At 34.6% G+C, this 7,663-nt stretch overlaps 1 pseudogene; it reads left to right on the top strand.

Moving 5' to 3' along the window:
* The first annotated feature begins 3,788 nt into the window (after positions 1–3,788).
* Positions 3,789–4,717, top strand: LOC110259158 (annotated as a pseudogene).
* The last annotated feature ends 2,946 nt before the right edge of the window (positions 4,718–7,663 follow it).

The following is a 7,663-nucleotide window of genomic DNA, read 5'->3' as shown; positions in this document are numbered from 1 at the left end:
ATCTCTGAGCCTCAGCTTTATCATCTGAATTGATCTCCAGTCCATGTAACTGTAATGATTAAGCATTAAACATAATAAGTACTGAATATGTGAGTAACTATGAGATGGATGCCTGCAGTAAGTTTATTTTTGGCATTATCATTATCATTATTATTAAATGCCATGTATTTCAGTAATACAAAGTTTTAGTTTTCTTCAGAGCCCTGAGAAACACTTTATTTTTGTCCTTACAAGGTGGTTTCTGAGTGGCTGGAGGGAAACAACTGAATCACTTTCATGTATTTTTTAGCTATAATTTCTTTATCCATAATTGACTCAATAAGCAACTATCCAAATGTCTCTCTATAAAAATAGACAGACTATGGTAACCATAATATAAAGGAAGAAACTGTTAATACACTTGATAAAACTGAGGGATCTCAAAGGCATTACGATCACAAAACCATAATGACTTAATCATACCTCTTGTCTCAGAAGATTATGACCTGCATGGTTCTTTGTAAAATCAACTGTACCTCAAACATACCAAATTTTAAAAATTTAAAAATTGATAGTTTATAATTGCTTACTACTACTTTAATACATTTTAGAACATCATTTTGGATGGATATTTATTATTATTTTTTTACAATCTTATTTTACTGCTTTTGCATAACTCAAAATCTAAATCTGAGATCAGTTTGTTTCAATATTTGCTTTAACAGGTATCACAACCGAAGAACATAATTCATAAATATGTATAGGGCCAAATAAAGGTAAGAAAAAATCACATTCATTTCTGCTTCCAGAGAGCCTATACCTGGCTTGGCACAGAGTAAGCTGCAAGCAAAACTATTTTTATTAAATATTGAATAGACCCTTCCTTGTTTCATCTGAAAGAGAGCTTAGGCAGTGTGACTTCCACATGGAGGGTAGTTTCTTCCTTCTAGAGATGTCCCACAGCACTGGACAAACAATGAAACAGTGCTTTGGTGTATCTCTGTCAGAGATTTTCTGAGGAAATCTATCATTTTCTACTTAATGGAATATAAAATATTCATTTAAAAACATGATATTTTCTTTATAAAGAAAGGGAGAGTGAGAGAGAGAATTTTATTGTGTGAATTAAGACACACTTTAAGATTTCTACATGTTTCATGAATGAATTCCCTGGACATAATGGGCTTCTATCTCTCTACAGTACAATAAAATAAAAGGTCCTTAAATAATTTCTTAGGATTGCATTTCATTGATAAACCCATTATTCCAACTATGATTCAAACTCTGATTTAAGTTTTTTAGTTTTTATTAGAGAAGAGTTGATTTACAGAGTTGTGTCAATTTATTAGATTATAGTTGATTGACAGAGTCATGTCATAGTGCAGGATGCAAAATTCATACACAGAAATCTATTGCACTTACCATTGCATCAAAAAGAATAAAATCCTAGGAATAAAACACAAACAGATGGAAAGATATACCATGATCTTGGATTGGAAGAATCAATACTGTCAAAATGACTAAGGCAATCTATAGATTCAGTGCAATCCCTATCAAATTACTAATGACATTCTTCAGAGAATAAGAACAAAATATCTTAAAATTTGCATGAAATAAAAGAAATTAAAAAATAAAATACTTAAAAAAAGAAATACAAATGACACCAAGTAGCCAAAGCAATATTGAAAAAGAAAAACAGAAATGGAGGAATCAGGCGCTTTGACTTTAGACTATACTACAAAGCTACAATCATCAAAACAATATGGATTGGCACAAAAAAACCCCAGAAATAAAGAACAATGAAACAGGATAGAAAGCCCAGAAATGAAATGATCCATTTGATAGTAATCAATAAAGTTAATATTTACTGTTGTGATTTAAAATAAAAGCAGAAATGAACACAAGCACCTATGTCAACTAATTTATGACAAAGGAGGCAAGAGCATAGAGTGGAGGAAAGACAGTCTCTTCAGTAAGTAGTGCATGATGGAAAAATGGACAGCGCATGTAAAAGAATGACATTAGAACATTTTCACACCATACCAAAAAAAATACCCTCAAAGTGAATTAATTACCTAAATGTAAGGCCAGATACTATAAAACTCTTTGAGATATAGGCAGAATGCTCTTTGACATAAATCACAACATCTTTTTTGATCCACCTCCTAGAGTAATGGCAATAAAAAACAAGAATAAATCAAACCAAATTTGCTTATAAATTTCTTATCTGTACATAAGATGGTTGGCTTTGTTGAGAAATCAACCATTCACAAAAGTTTGGGATTACAGACATATTTAAGAATGGTTGGAGTTCCCATCATGGCTCAGTGGTTAACGAATCCAACTAGGAACCATGAGGTTGCAGGTTCGATCCCTGCCCTTGCTCAGTGGGTTAAGGATCCGGCGTTGCCATGAGCTGTGGTGTAGGTTACAGATGCAGCTCGGATCCCACATTGCTGTGGCTCTGGCGTAGGCTGGCGGCTACAGCTCTGATTAGATCCCTAGCCTGGGAACATCCCATAAACCACGGGAGCGGCCCAAGAAATGGCAAAAAGACAAAAAAAAAAAAAAAAGGAATTGTTATCAAGCCTCTGAAAACAAAAACAGCAAAAAGCAAACTCAACCTCAGACATTTCCCTGAGATAGTACAGACTGATGAAAATCACCAAAAAATGAAAAGTAGGTACAGAATATTCATTAAAAGTTAAATAATGTTTAATCGCTGGTGCACTGTAAATCAATACCATCTTAAATTAGTGATGCATGATTTTGTGCCTATAACAAAAGCAAATTTATCAAAATATGAAGTGCAGCAAGAACAAATATTTATATGTTTGAATTATATTTTAGTGTTGGACCAGATGGCCTACATATTTAAGTGAGTACTGGTCTCCATAAAAGATGGCTGTCATAACCAAATTATGAAAACAAAACATGAAATAATTGCCATATAAAAATACAGAGTATGACTGTTTGGTTTTAATTTAGGATCCTTAATGTAGTTTTATCTCTCCAAGTGTTACACTCCAAATCAAGAGAATTTGTATAAGATTAGGTACTTTAATTTTTTTAATTTATTAATTTATTTCCCACTTTATTAAATTTATTAGGGTATATTTACTTACACTGTTGAGTAAATTTCTGCTGTGCAGTATAGTGACCCAGTCATAATATACATATATTCTTTTTCTCATATCGTCTGCAATCATGATCTATCCCAATGACAGGATACAGTAGTTCCCTGTGCTACATGGAAGGACCTCATTGCTTATTCATTCTAAATACCTTATAGTGCTTCATAGTTTCATTTAATTGGAACAATTTTTTCTTGAAGAGAATATTCATTCTATTTTTTAAATTGAGGACTGATATTTTACTGTGTTCAAGAATTTATTATCTCAAGAATTCCTTTCTTCTATAACATTCTTCAGCCTAACATCTCTAACATGACTGTGTACAGAAAAAGGTGAATAACCCAGACATGAAGAAGAAAATTCTTTTAAGAACTCAAATAGAAATATTCATGAAGGTCCTGAGGTGTATGGTCCTCAAGTATGAATATTTTACTGGTAGCGTTCTTGAATCAAAAATGTATACACTTATCTGGGTGTCTTGTTTTGTTTACTCCAAATGTCTCTCTAGATTTTTTTTTCAGCTGCACCTGTAGCATGTGGAATTAACTGGGCTAGGCATAGAATCTGTGGCACAGCAGTGCCCAATCCGCTAGAGAGACAATGCTAGATCCTTAACCCACTGCACTGCAAGAGAACTCCAACTATCTCTTCTTCTTCAACAGGTGTCTCTTCTACATGGAACTACAGAATCTTACACATGTCTCAGAATTCCTCCTCATGGGACTCTCAGAAGATCCAGTACTTCAGCCCTTCATACTTGGGCTCTTCCTCTGCATGTACCTGGTCACCATACTTGGAAACCTGCTCATTATCCTGGCTGTCAGTTCTGATTCCCACCTCCACACCCCTATGTACTTCTTCCTTTCCAATCTGTCTTTGGCTGACATTGGTTTTATCACCACCACAGTCCCAAAGATGCTGGTGAATATCCAGGCACACAGCAAATCCATCACTTATGCAGGCTGCCTCACTCAGGTGTCCTTTTTTTTCCTCTTTGGCTGTTTGGACAGTCTACTCCTGGCCGTGATGGCCTATGACCGGTTAGTGGCCATTTGTTACCCCCTGCACTACCTGGTTATCATAAAGCCCCACGTATGTGGTTTGTTGGTCCTGGTGTCATTTTTCATCAGCCTTTTGGACTCCCAGATTCACTTCTTGATGATTTCACAGCTTACCTTCTGCACAAATGTAGAAATCCCTAATTTCTTTTGTGACGCCCCTCAACTTATCCATCTTGCCTGTTCGGACACCTCCATTGATGACATATTAATCTATTTTACTGGTGCCATTTTTGGTGGGATTCCCATCTCAGGGATCCTTTATTCTTATACTCAAATTGTTTCCTCCATTCTGAGAATTCCATCAACAGGTGGGAAGTACAAAGTCTTTTCTACCTGTGGCTCTCACCTGTCAGTTGTTTGTTTATTTTATGGAACAGCTCTTGGGGTGTACCTCAGTTCAGCTGTCTCCCCTTCCCCCAGAAGAGTTTAGTGGCCTCAGCGATGTACACCCTGGTCACCCCCATGTTGAACCCCTTCATCTACAGCCTGAGGAACAAAGATATCAAGAATGCCTTGTGGAGGATTATCAACAGAATAGCCTAATGTCAGTATCTGTCTTATCCTTTTGGTTCACAGGACAGGAAAATGCAGCAAAATCCAATATGCACAACAAGAAATTTTGAATATGAACTCACATGTTATGTATGGACCCATATAGCCCTTTGACATTTGTTTACACAGCTGTTACTCTCAGTATAACTCTAATGAAATTGGGGGGTTATTTTTGATTTACCACTTAAGTCGGTTACTCCAGGATTATGTATAGTACATCAGTACGCTTGTCTCACTTTCCTTGTGCATTATCCAGAACTCTTAGTCATGAGCACTCTCATTTCTCTCACTGCAAAAGAATCATAGCTCTCTCTTTCTTGTTATGGATATCTTCTATATTTTCCTATATGTTTCCCCATTTGTTCAGAGAATCTAAACCTTACCTTTAGAACAAAGACATCTATGAATATTTACCCCTTAATAAATTTGAGAAGATTCTTGAGTAGGTACAGTGGATATTTAATTTCTTATCTAAACCTTTGGAAAGTAGGCACTATTACTATTTAGTTTGGATAATCAGTTATCAATTGGGACCTTCCTGTGTAAAATGCAGATGCTTGATGCCCAAGGAGTCGATGGGAGAGGATCTATCAGAGCAGAGAGGTTTTTCCAATTTTCCTGATAAATATCCTTTCTATTCCACTCAAAGTTTCCTCAATCACATTACATAGGTAATTTAAGGTTGTACATTCTAAGTCAACTATACTCCAATATTTTTTTTAAATCCTGAAGAAGATGCTATTAAGCCATGTATGTGACTATTTCATTGGAATATAAGAACAGATTAAAATATTAGTAGACTGTTGAGTCCAGAGTATAAGAAGCTTGGAAGTCGCCTCTCATTATAACATAAGTAAAAAGTAGAACAATTTAACTTGTTGAGATATCATAACATATAACATTCTATTAGATTCAGGCATACAACATAAATATATAATATTTCTATATGTTGTGAATCAACACATTAAATCTAGTTAACATCCATCCCCACACATAGCTGAAATTTCTTTGTTCTCTTTGTGATGCGTGAAACTATGTCTTTATGTTACCACATTTTTTTCTTCTATGGCTTTAATCTTTCAATAAATATTGAATCAATGACTTTCATTATATTATCTTCATTAAAATAACAAGAATGGTTTCTTTTTTCTTTAACTCTGAATGATAAAGCATAGCATGGGGAATAAAGGTATGTTGTGAGATTCTGAATTTAGAAGACTGCAAATTGTGCTCAGGAAACAAAAAGGGATTGTAATGGCATGTCTTTACCTAGGGTGTACAATTAAGTTTAGTGGGATGCTTTCATATTTCCAGTTACCACGTGGCTCTAAAGGTGCCTGTGGATTGTTAAGACATGCAAGTCATTATGAATAAACTTAACTTTATCTTAATTTTTGATATTCAAGGCTAACAAAAATCATGTTCTTAACAATTAGGAAAAGAACCTCATTAGGATCTCAATTTGTATCCATGCTCTTTGTTTAATTTTATTTTCATTAGAATTTAGTAGATTTACAGTGTTATGCCAGTTTCTTCTGTATAGAATTATGACCAAGTCATATATATAGATTCCTTTTCTCATATTATCTTCCATCATAGTCTATCCCAAGAGACTGAATAAAGTTCCCTGGGTTATAGAGTAGGACCTCATTGCTTATCAGTTCTAAATGTAATAGTTTTCAACAACTAAACCCAAACTCCCAGTCCATCCCAATCCCTCCCCCCTTCCTCTTGGCAACCACAAGTCTGTTCTCTATGTCTGTGAGACTATTTCTGTTTTACAGATAGGATCATTTGTGCCATATTTTAGATTCTACATATAAGTGATATAACATGAGTTTTGTCCTTCTCTTTCTGATTTACTTCACTTAGTATAATCATCTCATTGCATCCATGTTGCTGCAAATGGCATTATTTTGTTCTTTTTTATGGCTGAGCAGTATCCTGCTATGATCAGTGTTCTTTGGCTCCTTTCTGGTACATACCCAGGTACCTGTGTATATCAATCTTTCCATTAGAGCTTCTACCTATAGTTTCTGAGGTACTATTCTGGTTTTCTGAAGAGCTATCCAATAACTGGTTTAGTTACTCTGATTTTTCCCACTAAGCTAAATCACCTACCAACTTCACTGACAGTGAACTCTGATGCTCAAACTGGACTATGAGAGGAGATCTTACAATTTTATTTTTGCAAATGAGAACTTGAGTAATTTGAGAGCTGATACTTAATATCTTTTGTCTATATATTCAAAAACAGTATAGCCAGAGTGGAGAATAAGTATAACTTTACATTGTATAGTTTTGAAGAAAATATTATTTTTATTCAAGAAAATTATTCTTGAATAAATATTCATGTAAAATTTTTATTCCTTTACTTTGCAAGGAAAGTGAAGTCACTTAATTTTTTATATTGAGGTATATTTGATAATACTGAGTTATAGGTTCCAATATTGTGTCAATTTCTGCTGTACAAAGTGACTCAGTTACACACACATATATACACATTCTTTTAATATTCTTTTCCGTCATGGTCTATCCTAGGAGATTGGATCCAATTCCCTGATCTCTACAGTAGGACCTAGATTTTTATCCATTCTAAACGTAATAGTTTGCATCTACTAACCCCAAACTCCCAGTCCTGCCCTCTCCTCCCCCTCCCCTGACAAATATCAATACATTCAGTATATCCTTCCTTCCATGGACCATTAGACCTTAAATAGAGTGCTGTACAAATACTTTAGAGAAGAAACATATAGTTTGTGTTTACTATAATGAAATTCAATGACATCTTTTTTCCCCATGTAATAGTACGTCTAAGATTTTAAAGGAAAGGTGACTATTATAAGTTCTACGAGTACGAAGAAAAAATGGTGAGGAAAGAAATTTCTCAGTTGGAGATCTAAAAAGATAATAGGAGAAGGTAGTTTTCTATGTCCC

This window comes from Sus scrofa, unplaced genomic scaffold, assembly GCF_000003025.6.
Source record: "Sus scrofa isolate TJ Tabasco breed Duroc unplaced genomic scaffold, Sscrofa11.1 Contig928, whole genome shotgun sequence".
Taxonomy (NCBI): Eukaryota; Metazoa; Chordata; class Mammalia; order Artiodactyla; family Suidae; genus Sus; species Sus scrofa.
Note: the sequence above shows the minus strand (reverse complement) of the source record. Positions and strands in the feature narration are given on the sequence as shown.